The sequence below is a fragment of the Oryctolagus cuniculus genome, chromosome 2 (assembly GCF_964237555.1).
Source record: "Oryctolagus cuniculus chromosome 2, mOryCun1.1, whole genome shotgun sequence".
Lineage (NCBI taxonomy): Eukaryota > Metazoa > Chordata > Mammalia > Lagomorpha > Leporidae > Oryctolagus > Oryctolagus cuniculus.
In genome coordinates, this window is record NC_091433.1 from 74,572,504 (window position 1) to 74,590,521 (window position 18,018).

Here is an 18,018-nt window from a genome sequence, read left to right on the forward strand (position 1 = left end):
TCTGTTTCTCAAGCAGGGATAAGAAACTAGCTCGCACTGAAACTCTCTAAGGTGCTGGAAAGTCATTAACTGAGCAAAGATGGAGAAGTTGGGATCACCAGCTCACTGAGCGACCCAAGGGCAAGTCAATCTATCTAGGTTTCTGATTCCACATCTTAAAAATCAAATATTCTCACTCAGAGTCTGTAGAAGAGAGTCCTTTGCATTTTACATGTATATGTGTCTATATTTCCACCTACACTGAAGGTGTTCCCTGCCATCTGGGGTTTTCAGAATTGATTCTACCTCTGATCACAGAGCTCCTGCAACAGTGCGTAACACTCTCTGCCAGTCTCCCCCCGAGTCTCTTAGGGAATCTTCAATGACCTAAAGTCATAAATGAATGCACTGCTGACTCTGGGCTGTAACTAAAGAGCTTTTTTTTAAAAATTTTCATCTTTAAGAGATTCTTTTGGGAGTACTTTCAGAAAAATTCCAGCATTCCTTCCTTGTGAGGTGGGATCATAGAAGTATGTGTGACATATAAAAAATATAAAAATTAAACAAGATACCTTGCCAAGACACTTAATGGAGGAAACATTTTTGTGGAACAGTTTTCATAAGATCTGTCTGGGTTTCATGTAAGATCATTTTCAGGGGCCAGAGCCGTGGTTCACTTGGTTAATCTTCTGCCTGCGGCACTGGCATCCCATATAGGCACTGGTTTCTAGTCCCGGTTGCTCCTCTTCCAGTCCAGCTCTCTGCTGTGGCCCAGGAGAGTAGTGGAAGATGGCCCAAGTGCTTGGGCCCTGCACCCACGTGGGAGACCAGGGAGGGGCACCTGGCTCCTGACTTCGTATTGGCAGCCAATTGGGGAGTGAACCTACAGAAGGAAGAAAAAAATAAAAGATCATTTTCCTTTACCATTCGTGGAAACAAGTAAATTTCTCCAAAGCTGGAAGAGATACCAAGAAAAGGTATCTTTTTTAACTCATACATGTTGGCAAAGCCTATCTATCTATAGAAAAAAGTTTGAATTCAAGGAAATCCATGCCACATCATTTTGAAGAACAAAATTACTTTTAAAATCTTTCAAAATTATTCATTTATTTTTTTAAACTTTTGTTTAATGAATATAAATTTCCAAAGTACAGCTTATGGATTACAATGGCTTCCCCCCCCCATAACGTCCCTCCCACCCTCAACCCTCCCCTTTCCCACTCCCTCTCCCCTTCCATTCACATTAAGATTCATTTTCATTTCTCTTTATATACAGATGATCAGTTTAGCATACATTAAGTAAAGATTCCAACAGTTTGCTCCCACACAGAAACATAAAGTGAAAAATACTGTTTGAGTACTAGTTATAGCATTAAATCTCAATGTACAGCACACTAAGGACAGAGATCCTACATGAGGAGTAAGTGCACAGTGACTCCTACTCTTGTTTATGGCATCAGTAATCACCCTAGGCTCTTGTCATGAGCTGCCAAGGCTATGGAAGCCCCCTGAGTTCACTGACTCTGATCATATTTAGACAAGGCCATGGTCAAAGTGGAAGTTCTCTCCTCCCTTCAGAGAAAGGTACCTCCTTCTTTGATGACTCATTCTTTCCACTGGGATCTCACTCGCGGAGATCTTTCATTTAGGTTTTTTTTTTTTCCCCAGAGTGTCTTGGCTTTCCATGCCTGAAATACTCTCATGGGCTTTTCAGCCAGATGTGCACACCTTAAGGGCTGATTCTGAGGCCAGAGTGCTGTTTAGGACATCTGACATTCTATGGGTCTGCTGTGTGTCTCACTTCCCATGTTGGATCGTTCTCTCCCTTTTTTATTCTATCAGTTAGTATTTGCAGACACTAGTCTTGTTTATGTGATCCCTTTGGTTCTTAGTCCTATCATTATGATCAGTTGTGAACAGAAATTGATCACTGGGACTAGTGAGATGGCATTGGTACATGCCACCTTGATGGGATTGAATTGGGATCCCCTGGTATGTTTCTAAGTCTACCATTTGAGGTAAGTCAGCTTGAGCATGTCCCGAATTGCACATCTCTTCCCTCTCTTATTCCCACTCTTATATTTACCAGTGATCAGTTTTCAGTTAAGTTTCAGCACTTAAGAAGAATTGTGTATTGATTACAGTATTCAACCAAAAGTATTAAGTAGAACAAACAAAAAAAAATACTAAGAGAGATATCATATCAAGTTGCTCATCAACAGTCAGGGTGAGGGCTGATCAAGTCACCATTTCTCATAGTGTTCATTTCACTTTGACTGGTTTCCTTTTTGGTGCTCAGTTAGTTGTCACCTATCAAGGAAAACAAGCAGTATTTGTCCCTTTGGGATTGGCTTATTTCACTCAGCATAATGTTTTCCAAATTCCTAACAAATATCACTTTTCAGTTAAAATTTAAACACCTAAGAATAATTGTGTGTTAATTACAGAGTTCAACCAATGGTACTAGAACAAAAAAAAAATACTAAAATGGATAAAGTATTACATTGTACATCAACCATCAGGACAAGAGCTGATCAAGTCACTGTTTCTCATAGTGTCCATTTCATTTCAAAATTATTTTATATTAGATGAACATGAAGCACTCTGTGAACTCCCTTAGGTATAATGAGATCTGGTATTTGTTAAAGGTTTTAAGAGCGTAACTTTCTGCACCGTTCTTTGTCTCTGCCTCTCTCCAGAGAATAACATGCATTCATTCCTGGAGGAATACAGCATCAGATACCTTCACAAGGCTTTATTGATGTGCCTACTTGGCTTGCTCTACAGAAACAGAAAGTGACGTCATGAATATGTTCTTTCCAGCCTCCATTTTCCATGAAAAATCTCTCCCTCCAACATAAAATGCTCACATAAGACAACAGTGCGAAGCAAGAGCTCAAGTTTGTTATTAGAGGTATAGTCAAATCCAAAATGCACCACCAGCAAGCTGTGCGACCTTAGGGAAAATATGGAGCTTCCCTAAACCTTCATTTGATCAGTTGTAATGCTTCCTTCTCTGGGCCCATACAAAGTGTAAATGAAACCATAAACTCATGAATAGCGCCCTCTGAGGAAATGTGTATTGAAGATAGTTACCCATTTCTTCCAACAACATTGAGTTCACAGATGCTGAGGGGAATAAAACCAAAGAAATAGCCTCAGATGCCAGGTATATACAAAGGTACTTTAAAGAGTTTATGGAAAATGGAGCTGAATGTTGTTTATTATAATGTAAAACATTTTGATATATGCATATGAATAATTTTCACAAAGTTCATAGAAAATGCATATTATGAAAAAAGTACAGATTTTTTATTATTTTGCATCAAAATAAATATACTTTTTAATTTCATTTTGCCAGAAACTTTTTGAAGTACTTGCATTTCTATATTTTTAATGATCCTTCATTACTCCTCATACCCAGCTCTTCTACTTGTACTCGAGGCAGTGAGCAAAGCCATGGAAAGTTAAGGCACATGAACAACTGTGCAAAGGGAAAAGTCTGGGTGTGTAAAAGGACAATAGGAAGTCTTTATACTGTAGAAAATAAGACAGTAAAGAGTATATTCTTTTTTAATGTTTTGGCACCAGTCACTCACATTCGCTTCATCTTCCTTCTCCTAAACCTAGGCCCTTCTGCTTAAGATGCTACTCTGCAGAAAATTGCTCTTTGTGTTTTTAAAAGAGTTATTTATTATTTGGAAAAGAGAGAGAGAGAGAGAGAGAGAGAGAGAGAGAGAGAGTGTCAGGAACTCAACTAGTCCAACTACCATGCTCTGCTTCCCAGGTGCATTAGCAAGGATCTGGATAGAAACGTGGAGCAGCCAGGACTGGAACCACTGCTTAGATATGTGATATGGGCATCACATTCCCAATTGCAGCTTAATTCATTGCATCGCAACCCTGGCCCCCGAATGCCCCTCTTGTACTGTGCACCTGTTTGGCACTGACCATAATGTTCTGCCAGTTGACTTGTGAAGGTTTTCATTATTAAAAAAAATAACACTTTGGAGAACAAATTCATCTCTTTATCTTCCTACATTGATTTTTGACCAAAATAGCCTTGTCATTCCACAGAGAAGCTTCTTTAAGAAGTCAAAATGATTTTTACTTAAATCTTTGGCTGTCACCTTGGACTTTTAAATGCTGACAGTTCTAGCTTATTTTTCAAATCCTAAAGAACAGGTTTTTATTTTACTTAATATGTATCTCAATGCTAAGACCTCACTTTGACAAGGGAAGCATTTCTATGTATTCTTCATTTAGTTCAAAGCAGGTTTCCCATCTCCATTTTCTTTGTGCATTAAAAGATCAGGAGAAAAAGCTTTAGGTTGTTTTGAGTGTCCTTCGGAGATTCCCCTTAATTTTTTTGTTATCAGGCATTAACAGTTCCGGTTAGGAAAATCACTAAAATGTATTTTTACTGACAGTCAGGTAATTGACCCAGAGCACTTGAGGGTGGAGAGACAGAAGCAAAGCAAATTCTCAAGCAGAAATGGATTTTAAATAATTAACCCCTGTAGAACAAGTTTGCTGTCTGTCACCTCACTTTCTCCCACCAGCTAAAAGAATTCCATATTCTGATGCATGTTCAAGTTCAGACTGCCTTCCTGCGCTGAAGGAGTCAGGGGCAGGTGGACCTGCCCATTATCTTGGCATTTCAGCACTTTCTATTCAATGTGCTCCTCAGAACCTTATATAAGATGTAAATAAGGATTTTACAAAATGTTCCCTAAGCAAAATTTTTGAGAAATATCCAGTAAAACAAAATTGAGATGTCTTTATTATAAGACTTCTCATAACCCCATACATCACTGTGTAGTGTGAATTTCCAAAAAAAGATTTAGTATTGTAGTTTATAGCTCATAAGAGAATACTTCAGAAAGTTCAAGGAAAATGTCTATTATGAAAAACATGCATTCATTTTAAAATGTTTGCACTAAAATAAATGTATCATTTATTTTCATTTTCCCACAAACTTTTTGAAGCCCCCTCATTTTATGCTAATAGTATATTGACAGGAAATCTTTGTAGTATCATTAATGTTAATTTACAAATAATTTTAAACAAAAACCTGCACTAAGTATAACTAGTAAGTCACTATCATAGGTTCAACAAGTACAAATTCCTTCTTAGCCAAAATATTTTTATTATCAATCTAGAGTCATTGTATAGTGGCAGACTAATTGGTTTTATTTTTATATGATTTAATGATTTTTCTTTTTCATTGTTAAGCAGTTAATTTAGATAAAAAACATCCTTCAAGTAAGATTTTTAACTACTACTTTTTTGATGCTATTTAAGTTACTTAGAATAAGTAACTCATTCAGTGAATGAAATGATACAATGAGCCAGCTCCTGGGTATCCTAGTAACCACAGAAGTCATCTATGCAACAGAATTAATATCTCAATTGGAATAATTTCTATGAGACCATTCTTACATATGCAAAAAATATTCAATAAATACCAAATAGAACATACTGGGTCATAACCAAAAAATGTTTTATTATGCAATTTGGGTTATGATGTTTTATAAATGAATAACTTTGGGGGCCGGCACTGTGGCTCAGCAGGTTAAAGCTCTGGCCTGATGCGCCGACATCCCATTTGGGCGCCGGTTCTAGTCCCGGCTGCTCCTCTTCCGATCCAGCTCTCTGCTATGGCCTGGGAAAGCAGTAGAGGATGTTCCAAGTCCTTCGGCCCCTGCACCTGTGTGGGAGACCTGGAAGAAGCTCCTGGCTTCAGATTGGTGCAGCTCCGGCCATTGCAGCCATCTAGAGAGTGAACCAGCAGATGGAAGACCTCTCTGTCTCTACCTCTCTCTGTAACCTTGTCTTTCAAATAAATAAAATAAATCTTAAAAAAATGAATAACTTTGTTTGTAGAAATGTAATAAAAAGATGTTAGTACCAAAATTTTTTAAATCCATGGATTTTTTTCAACTACATATTTTCTATTACAGTTTTGAAGAAACTCTGATATAAATATACATATTATCTATTTAAATGTAAGAGATAAATTATCTGAATTATAATTCTGTACCATTATTTAAAAGACAATCCAGGGGCCGTTGCTGGATAGTGGGTAAAGCTGTAGCCTGCAGTACTGGCATCCCATAAGGGCGCCAATTTGAGTCCTGGCTGCTCCACTTCAATCCAGCTCTCTGCTATGGCCTGGGAAAGCATTAGAGGATGGTCCAAGTCCTTGGGCCTCTGCACTCAGGTGGAAGACCTGGAGGAAGCTCCTGGCTCCTGGCTTCAACTTCGGTCTGCAGCCATCTGGGGAGTGAACCAGTGGATGGAAGACTCTCTCTCACCTTCTCTCTCTCTTTCTCTCCCTCCCTCCTGCCCTCTCTCCCTCCCTCCCTCTCCCCCTTTCCCTCTGCCTCTGCCTGGCTGTAACTCTGCATTTCAAATAAATAAATAAATCTTTAAAAAAAGACAATCCAAGGGGAAACCTTAAAAATCATATGAAATGTTAGTAATAAGCTTTCAATTCCACTATTTCATTCATTTCTACTTTTATTTTTCATGTTTTTTAAAAAATGTTTTCATTTAATTTTTTCCAGACATGTAAAAATCCTGCAATCTTATTGTGTACTATGGTGATGTTTCATTACATGTATACCTTGTGTTAATATTCATTCAAGTTAAATTTATTTGTCCTTTCAATCATTTTACATTGCTTTGTGGTAAAAACATCCAATATCCTGTCTTCTAGGTTTTTTTTAAAACAGAGAAATGCACCATCCACTAACATTACCTATAGTCACCTTACTGCACAATAAACCCCCAGAACTTCTTACTGCTATCTATCTACACCCAGATACCCATCAATCAAACTCTCCCCATCTCACCCTCCTCATCTCCCTCCCCAGCCTCTGGTAACCACTACTATTGACAGGCAGAGTGGACAGTGAGAGAGAGAGGAACAGAGAGAAAGGTCTTCCTTTGCCGTTGGTTCACCCTCCAATGGCCGCCGCGGCCGGCGCGCTGCAGCTGGCGCACCGCGCTGATCCGATGGCAGGAGCCAGGTGCTTCTCCTGGTCTCCCATGGGATGCAGGGCCCAAGCACTTGGGCCATCCTCCACTGCACTCCCGGGCCACAGCAGAGAGCTGGCCTGGAAGAGGGACAACCGGGACAGAATCCGGCGCCCCGACCAGAACTAGAACCCGGTGTGCTGGCGCCGCAAGGCAGAGGATTAGCTTAGTGATCCGCGGTGCTGGCCTATTTTAATTTTCATTCTATAACCTTTAATATTTTTTAGACTTCATGTAAGTGGTATCATGAAAATTTGTATCTTGGTGCTTGGATTATTTCACTTGACATAATGACCTCCACATCTGTCCCTGCTGTTGCAAATGATACGGAAGAGTGCATCCTTTTTGCGGCTGAGTAATATTCCATTGCATGTAAATGCCACATTTCCTTTATCCGTTCAAAACCACTGCCCTGACCCTCAGGTTGTTTTCATTTCTTAACTCTTATGAATCGGTTTCAGTAAACATTGGAGTGCAAATGTCTGACAAATGGATTTCATTTCCCTTGAATATGTATTCACCAGGGGAATTGCTGGATCATATGAGTTCTACTTTATTTTCTAAGGAAACTGCATACTGTGTTCCACAACAGTTGTACTAGTTTATATTCCCATCAATAACATGCAAGGGTTCCCTTTTTCCACATCCTTGCCTTGTTATCTTTTTTCTTTTTGATGATAGCCAAATTTACAGGCATAAAGTAATACCACCTGTGGTTTTGATTTACATTTCCTTGATAAGTGATGCTGAACATTTTTAAATGCATTGATTGATAGTTTGTCTTTCTTTAAGAGATATCTGCTTAGATCTACTGTGCAATTTTAATTGATATTTTTCTAGTTTGATTTCTAGTGTCATTCCTCTGCATTTGGATATTGAAATCGTTTTCCTTATGTATTCTGAATATTAACCCCTTACGAGATGTGTAACTTGAAAATATTGTTCTTTGTGGGTTTTCTCTTCACTCTGCTGGTTCTTTCTTTTGCTCTTTGCCTATTTTTCTTTTATTTCCTGTGGTTTAGGGGTTGGATCTAGAAAATTCTGGTGATCCCAGCGTCATATGTGTTTTTTCCCTGCATTTTCTTCTAATAATTTCAGTGATTCAGGTCTCACATTTAGTCCTACAGTGCATTTTCCGGTTTTTTTAAAAATAAATTTAAATAATTTTTAAATAAATTTTGAATAAATAAATTTATTTTATTTGAAAGTCAGAGTTGTACAGAAAGAGGAGAAGAGGCAGAGAAAGAGAGAGAGAAGTCTCCTATCCACTGATTCACTCCTCAATTGGCTGCAACGGCCAGAGCTGTGCTGATCTGAAGGCAGGAGCCAGGAGCTTCTTTGGGGTCTCCCACGAGGGTGCAGGGGCCCAAGGACTTGGACCATCTTTTACTGCTTTCCCAGGCCACAGCAGGGAGCTGGATTAGAAGAGGAGCAGCCAGGACTAGAACCCACGCCCATATGGGATGCCGGCACTGCAGGTGGTGGCTTCATCCTCTTTGCCACAGTGTGGGCCCCTTCAGTTGATTTTTATGCATAATAAGAGCTGGGGGTCTAGTGTCATTCCTCTGCATTTGGATATTGAAATTTCCCAGCACCACTGACTACAAATACTATCCTTTTTTCCAATGCATGTTCTTTGCAATTTTGTCAAAGATCAATTTGCTACAGATGTGTGAGTTTACTTCAAAGGATCTCTATTCTGCTCTGTTTGTCTATGCAACTATTTTTATGTCAATGTCGTACTGTTTTAATTACTATAGCATTGTTATATATTAAGGTCAAGTACTGGAATGCCTCCAGCTTTGCTGTTTTTTCTAAAATTGCTTTGGCTATTTGAAATCTTTTGTGCTTCCATATAAAATCTATTAGTGCTTCCTTTCTATTTCTAGTTCTTTTAAAAATGTTATTGGGATTTTCATAGGGATGGTATTTAACATCTAAATCTCTTTGGATAGTATGCATATTTTAATATTAATTTTTCCCATACATGAACATAGGCTGTCTATTTCTTTAAGGTGTCTTCCTCATTGCTTTCATCAGTGGTTTCTAGTTTTCATGGTAGGGATATTTCACCTCCTTGGTTAATTTTATTTTCAGATTTTTGGTAAATATCGAAAATGATATTGCTTTCTTTTCGAGATGATGCACCATTGATGTATAACAACTATACTGATCTTTGTACATTGACATTGAATAGTGCAAAGCTGGGAAATTTGTTTATTCAGCTTTTTGGTGGATTATTATGTGTTTTCTATACATTAGATCATGTCACCTATAAATAGTGACAATTCAACTCCCTTTTTATTGGCTATCTTTTATTCCCTTCTCTTGCCTACCTTTGAGTTACAGTGTTAAAATGGGTATCCTTATCTTGTTCCAGATCTTAAAACAACCTTCAACTTTTCCTATTCAATATGATGTTAGCTGATGACTTGTTATATATGACCTTCATTATGCTGAGGTATGTTCCTTCTCTACCTAACTTATTCAGAATTATTATCATGAATGATGTTGAATTTTACTAAATATCACTTCTGCATTTATTTAGATGATCAGAGTTTTCACTTTTATTCTACTGAGTGGTGCATAAGAGTGATTGATTTGCATATGTTGAACAATCCTTGCATCCCTTGTTAAGAGACCCATCTGATCATGATGAATGATTTTTTAATGTTCTGTTGGATTAGATCTGGTAGTTTGTTCATGATTTTTATAACTATGTTCATCAATGATATTGCCCTATAGCTTTCTTTCTTTTTTATGTTTTTGTCTGGTTTTGGATTCTGTGTAGTGATAAATTCATACAGTGAAGGGTGAAGAATTCCCTCCCATTTTTGAATTAATTTAAGAAGTATAGGTGTTAACTCTCCTTTAAAGTTTGGTGGAATCTGGCAATAAAGTTATCTGGTCTTGAGCTTCTCTTTAATGAAAGATTTTTAATTATAGATTCAATCTTGCTACTCTTTATTAGTCCATTTAGGGATTCTATGTACAGTTGATTCAATCTTTTGAAGTTATTTGTGTCTCAGAATTTTTCCATTTTTTCTAGGTTAACAAATTTGTTGTCATCTAATAGTTCACAGTAATCTTGAGCAATCTTTGTATTTCTGTAGTGCCAATTGTAATGTCTTCATTTTCATCTGTGAGTCTACATATTTGGATCCTTTATTTTTTCTTGGACAGTCTAGCTAAGGTGTATCAGTTTTATCTTTTCAAAGAGCAAGCTCTTTCATTGATTCTGTTTCTATATTTTTTTAGTCTGTACATCATTTATTTGTACTCTGAATTTTATTTGTTTCCTTCTACCAATGTTGGATTTGATTTGTTCTTATTTTTCTACTTCCTTGAGGTTTAGTGATAAATTTGGTTGAGATCTGGTTTATTTTGCTGTGTTTGTAAGCACTGATTGCTATAAAATTATTGCCTCTTATTACTGCCTTGTTGTAACCATAGAATTTAGAATGCTGGGTTTCCATTTCCATTCATTTCAAGAATTTTGTTAATATTCTGTTTGATTTCTCCCTTGCTCCATTGACTTTTCAATAGTAAATTATTTCCATGTTTTTGTGTACTTTCCAAAATTGTTTGTAACTCATTTCTAGTTTTATTGCATTGTAGTCAGAAATGGTACTCAACTTGATTTCTATTCAGATTTGTTGAGACATGTTTTGTAACTTTCCATATAATCTATCCTTCAAAATGTCGCTTGTGCTATTGAGAAGATTGTGTTCTGCAGCCATTGGGAAGTTCTGTACATGTCTATTAGATCCACTTGTTCTGGGGCACAATTCAACCCTGCTGTTTCTTTAATTTTCTGTCTGGATTTCTATATGTTTCTGAAAGTGGTGTGTTGGAGTTTCCTACTGTTGTTATATTGGGGTCTCTTTCTCCCTGTAAAGCTAATAATATTTTATGTATTTGTATGATCTAAGATTGGATGTGTACATATATATATATATATATATTTAAAAGTGCTATTTCCTCTTGGTGGATTATCATTTTATTATTATATAATGACCTTCCTGGGGTGTTTTTACTGTGGAGTAATTTTCTTGTAAATAGAATATAGTTGGGTTCTGTGTTTTAATTCATTCAGTCACTCTAAGACTTTTGATTTTAGAAATGAATATATTAATATTTAAGGTAATTTCTGATAGATAAAGTTTTACTGCTGCCATTTTGATACTTGTTTTGTATTCCTATTGTACTTTGTTATTTTTTACCTCTCTCACAGTCTTCATTTGTGGATATGTAATTTTCTCCAGTGGTATACTTTGATTTCTTAATACTTTTGGTAAATCTGTCATGGATTTTTGCTTTGTGTTTACTATGAAACTTACCAAAAGTTCTTTTGGGGGACTGGTGCTTTGACGTAGCTGGTAAGCTACTTCCTATCATGCCAGCATCCCATATGGGCTCCGGTTCAAGTCCCAGCTGCTCCACTTCTGATCCAGTTCCCTGCTAATGTGCTTGGGAAAGCAGCAGAGTATGGCTCAAGTGGTTGGGTCCCTGTGCCCATGTGGAAGACATGGAAGAAGCTCGTGGCTCCTGGCTTTGGCCTGGCCCAACCCTGGTTGTAGCAGTCATTTGGGGAGCAAACCAGTGGATAAATTATTTCTCGTTCTGTCTCTCCCTCTCTCTCTCTGTAACTGTGACTTTCACATAAATAAATAAACCATTTTTCTAAAAATAGTTTACTTGGCTATTACAAGTTATGTTGAATTTATAGCTTAGCATTGATCTGATAGAGATAAACAAAAACAAAAGGAAATATTAAAAAACTGTACAGTTATGCTCCATTCCTCCCATATTTTTGATTTTAATGTTATATTCTTTCGCTTTCAATATTACCTGTCTCTCCACTTTTTAATGCTTGATTCTAATTTTTGTCTTCATAGTAAAAAAATAAATGGTTTATATACCATGTTTACAATGTTTGGGCATTCTGAATTTGTTTAGGTACTCTTACCACTGAGTTTTCTGTCTTGTGAAATTTTCTCCTTACTTGCTTGGGTCTCTTTTCATTTGAAGAACTCCCTTTAGTGTTTCTTGTAACACAGCTCTGGTGGTGATAAATTCTCTGTTTTATTTTGGGAATGTCTTTATTTTTCCTTCCTATCTGAATGACTCCTTACTGGATCCAGTATTATTGGCTGGCAGTTTTTTCCTTCAGTGTTGTAAAAGTATTATCCCATTCCCTCCTGGCTTGTAAAGTTTCTGCTAAGAAGTTTGCAGTCAGCAACTTGGTGCACTTTTATGTGTTATTTGCTTCTTTTCTCTTGAAGCTTTGAAAATGCTGTCTTTATCTTTAACCTTGGAGAGACTGACTATAATATGTCTTAGGGTAGACTTGGGTGGTTGAAACAGACTGGTGACCTTTGATATTTCTGTACCTGGATAGTTATATCTTTAGGTTTGGAGAATTCTTTGGATATGCTTTCTTCCTGTTTGTCCAAACTGCTTATCACTCCCAGTAACCAGCATATTTGCTCTTTTGATGGTATCCCTTATTTCCCATAATTATTCTTCATCTTCCTAATTCTTTCTTTTTTTCTTCAATTTTGTATTTTCAAATGCCTTATCTTATAGCTCATTGATTTTTTTCTTCTGTTTGATTTATTATTCTATCATGTTTTTATTTCACTTAGTGAAATTTTTCAGTTGAAGAATTTCTGTTTGATTTTGTTTAATTATGCCTATCTCTATGAAATCTGTTAGAATATCAAATCATGTCTCTGTGTTATATAGCTTGCTTAGAACATATATTTTGAAATCACTCAAGCTTTTGGAAATGTCAGTTTCTAGATGGTTGATTCCTGGTACCTTATTTTGCTCTTTCAGTGAAGATATGGTTCCCTGTAAATTTCTTTTTTCTTTCTTTTTTTAAAGATTAATTTATTTATTTGAAAGGCAGAGAGGCAGAGGCAGAGGCAGAGAGAGAGAGAGAGAGAGAGAGAGAGAGAAAGAGAAAGAGAAAGAGAAAGAGAAAGAGAAAGAGAAAGAGAAAGAGAAAGAGAAAGAGAAAGAGAAAGAGAAAGAGGTCCTCCATCCACTAGCTCACTCCCCGGATGGCCATAATAGCCTGAGCTACAGTGATCCGAAGCCAGGAGCTTCTTCTGGGTCTCCCACATGAGTGCAGGGGCCCAAGGACCTGGGCCATCTTCCACTGCTTTCCCAGGCCACAGCAGAGAGCTGGATCAGAAGTGGAGCAGGGGCAGGTCGGTGCTATGGCTTAGCAGGTGAGACTGCCGCCTACAGTGCTGGCATCCCATATGGGCTCTGGTTTGGGTCTGGCTACTCCACTTCTGACCTAGCTCTCTGCTGTGGCCTGGGAAGGCAGTGGAGGATGGCCCAAGTCCTTGGGCCCCTGCACCATGTGGGAGACCCGGAAGAAGCTCTTGGCCCTCTGCTCCAGATCAGCACAGTCCCGGCCATTGCAGCTGATTGGGGAGTGAACCAGCAGACAGAAGATTTTCTCTTTCTCTCTCAACTCTAACTCTCTAACTCTCTAACTCTGACTTTCAAGTAAATAAATAAATTTTTTAAAAAAAGTGGAGCAGCCAGAACTCGGGTCTGCCACAATGCATGTTGCTGGTGTAGAAGACTGGTCAGGTCGGACCACAGAACTCTACTTGGCACTGAGGAGGGTTCAGAAGCTGTCTATAGGCACTGGTTTGAGAACAGAGCCCGTTATGATCTGCTCAACGCTGTTGGCACCAAGTCCCAAAACAGTCCTGTGATTCCTTGCTGCCTTCCCCATATTGTGCAAGTGGTAATATAGGCCTCTCAGCTACTCAGGTGGATCAGACCCGAGTCTCACAGTCACCAGGTCCTGTGTAATCCCAGAGGTGCCTACCAGGCCCATAAGAGGGTGATGATAATAGAGTCTATCTGACCAGGGCCAGACTCTGTTCATAGTTTCCATCCTATGCCAAATAGCTATTAAGATATGCCTCACACTGGGCCTTCATAGTCCAACAATACGGTCCTGTGGCCAAAGTTGGAAGAAAGGGATAAACACAACCCTCTGGCTACCCAGATTAGCTCCAGGCTGATCATGACTGGGTCCACAGTCATGGGTTCTCTCAGAGTCTCAGGGGTGTTTGCCAAGCTTACCAGTGGTCTGCAGTGACACATGCCGGAATGATTGCAACTCCACTGAAGCACAGGTCTCCACCATTGGCTGCTCCCTGGATACATGAGCAGGATGCTGGATGGAAGGGAAGTCACCTGGCCTTGACCAGCTTCCGATAGGGATGTGAGCGTCCCAAGTGGTGGCTTAATTGGCTGCACTGCAATACTTGCCCAGGAACTACTTTTAATACTGAGGTTTGATAATATATTAGAAGATTCTATAGATTATTATGCATAAGATAATGGAAATATTTAGTAGTGGCAAATATGAGAAGCTCAAATATGACAAAATATTACATGATACCAAAAAAAAGCAAACAGTAAAAATGTCATTCTGGTATATTTAATAATCATTATAATTTATAATGAAGTATATTTCTTTCACTATTACTTGTATTTTCCCTTACCAATACTTGTTTCCTCTTTACAAATAACAAAATTTCAACTATATTTGTAATGGAAAGCAATATTTTTTTGACAGGCAGAGTTAGATAGTGAGAGAGAGAGAGACAGAGAGAAAGGGCTTCCTTCCATTGGTTCACCCCCCAAATGGCTGCTAAGGCCGGCATGCTGCACCGATCCGAAGCCAGGAGCCAGGTGCTTCCTCCTGGTATCCTATGCGGGTGCAGGGCACAAGCACTTGGGCCATCTTCCACTGCCCTCCTGGGCCACAGCAGAGAGCTGGACTGGAAGAGGAGCAACCAGGACAGAATCCGGCGCCCCAACCGGGACTAGAACCCGTGGTGCCAGTGCCACAGGTGGAGGATTAGCCAAGTGAGCCAGCTGTGGCGCCAGCCGAATGGAAAACAATTTTAAAACATTCTGTTATCTTGTATAAATTATATCACATTTGAATTTTGGATTCCTCTTTCATTAAAAATCCTACTCAGATTCTTGTGAAAATTAAGTAAAAGTGGTTTGTGCGAGGTATATTTTCTTTATCTCATGCACTGAACAAGTAAGAGGTATGAATATGATTATTATATTTCTTAGTTTATAAAGTATTTGATGGCACATCAACAGGGGAGTCACATCAATAAATATTTTTTGAATCTAAAGGCATAATATAAAAGTGCTTCTTTTATTCATCATATCAAGAAAAATCACTCAAACTGAAAAAAATTAAATATTATTAGTTTTTATTATATTTTGAGATTTTAGCTAGTTTAATGACATACAAAAGGAAATAAAGGTATATAGATTGGAGATAGATAGGTTTTTACTCATAGAAAAAATGAATGTGTGGAAAATCCTAAGGGTTCTACAATAAACAAAATGCTAGAAATAACTAATAAATTTAATAAATTCATAGACTGTGAAGTCAACATACATAATCCAGTAGTTTTCTTTGTATTAACAATAAAATATAGAAAATGAAATATTTTTAAGAAAAGGAATATCATTTTCAGTCACAGCTAGAAACATGAAATACTTTGAGACAAATTTAGTTATGAGTAAGACCTTACTCAGAAACTTGTCAAATATTGCTGAGAGAAATTAAAGATAAATAAGTAGAGCGATACCAATTTCCTGAGCTGGAAGAGTAAACATGAAGGTGTCAATTCTCCTTAAAAGTATCTGTACATTCAATGCTATCCCAGCTAAAATTTTAGCAAGCAAAAATGTAAAATTTAATAAGCATATTCTAAAGTTTATTTGAAAATGCAAATGAGTTGGTAAAATGAAAAACTATCCCAAGGTTTAATATAAATCTACCCAAAAATTAAGGTATATTTGTTTAATTATTAAATATGAATCAAAGAGCAGAAGAGACTCCAGAAATAACCCACACACATCATTACTTGAGTTCCCAAAAATTCCAAGATAACTCAATAGGGAAATGGTAACCTTTTCAATAAATGGTAATGAAACATTTTAGATATTCATATGAAGAAAAAACTGAACATTGGCCCTAACCTTCACATAATACTGCAAAATTAATTCAAAATATGACATAGATAAAATGTATTATAAAACTGAAACTATACAGAAAATCTAGGAGGAAATATGTCCAAATTTGCAGGCAACAATTTTTTGGACAGGAAACAGATCATTAAGGAATTTGATCTCATTAAAATGTAAATTTTTTCTCTTGGAAAGACACCATTAATAAAACGAAAAGGCAAGCTATGCATGGGGGATAAAATACTTGAAAAACAGGTATCTGCCTTGAATGCTGAGTCAGTAGGAACTCTGACTGCAAGATAGGGCACAGGGTGTAGCTAGGTCTCTGGGCAATCACTGTGTATGGTACCAAAGAAATAATTAAAATTAGAAAATAACTGAAACAAAAAAATACAAACATTCATCAAAATGAATAGCTGTTTTTTTTTTTTTAAATTTGATACACCATTGGCCAAATTTACCAAAAAAAGAGGAAGACCCAAGTTAATATAATTAGAGATGAAAGAAGAATTGTCAGGAAAACCTAGTAGAAATGGATAGATTCCTAGACACAGACAATCTTCCAAAATTGAGTCATGATGACATAGAAAACCTAAACTGACCAATATTATTCAATAATATTCAAAGATGAATATTGAATCAGTAATAAAGATGTTCCAATAAAGAAAAACCCAGGACCAGATGGCTACACTGCTGAATTCTACCACTCATTTTAAGAACTAATTCCAATTCTTCTCAACCTATTCAAAACAGTTGAAAGGTAGGGAATCCTCCCAAACTCCTCCTATGAGGCCAGAATCACCTTAATTCCAAAATCAGAAAAAGATGAAACCAAGACAGACAACTATGGACCAAAATCCCTGATGAACATAGATGCAAAAGTCCTCAATAAAATACTAGCTAATCAAATCCAAAAATGCATCAGAAATCATTCACCCACACACAGTGGGATTTCTTCCTTATATGCAGGGCTTGCTCAACATGCACAAATCAGTAAATCGAAGGATAAAAACCATATGATTATTGCAGTAGGTGCATAGAAAGCATTTGATGAAAGATAGCATCCTTTCATGAAAAAAATGTAAGCAACTTGGGTATTGAAGTAAAATTATCTCAACACATTCAAGGCAATTTATGACAAACTCACAGCCAGTATCTTATTGAATGGGGAAAAGTTGGAAGCATTCTCACTAAGATGCAGAACCAGACGTGGATACCCACTTCCTCCCCTGTTATTCAGTATAGTCCTGGAAGGTTTAGCCAGAGCCAATAAACAAGAAGAAAACAAATCAAAGGAACACAAATCAGAAAGCAAGAAGTCAAATTATCCATATTTACAGATTACACAACTCCAAATGACTCCATGAGAGATTATTAGAACTCATAAAAGAGTTTGGTAAAGTGACACAATATAAAATTAACACACAAAAAGCATGAGCCTTTGCATACAGACAATGCCATGGCTGAGAATGAACTCCTAAGATCAATTCCACTCATAATACACACAGAAAGAACTTGGAGTAAATTTAACCAAGGAGGTGAAAGATACCTATTTTGAAAATTACAAAATATTAAAGAAAGAAAAGGAATAAGAAACAAAAAATTGAAAAACCTTCCATGTTCATGGATTAGAAGAATTAATATCATTAAAATGCCCATACTACTGAAAGCATTTTACAGAATCAGTGTGATCCCAGTCATGACACTAATGACATTCTTCTCAGATCCTTAAAAAATGTTTCTAAAATTCATATTGCAACACAACAGACTCCAAATAGCTAAAGCAATCTTTCACAGCAAAAATAATGCTAGAAGCATCATAATACCTGATTTTGAGAAATATTACAAGCCAATTATGGAAACAGCCTGATACTGACACAGAAATAGACATGAAGTCCAATGGGACAGAAGAGAATCTCCAGAAATCAGTCCATGCATCTACAACTAATTTGTATAAAT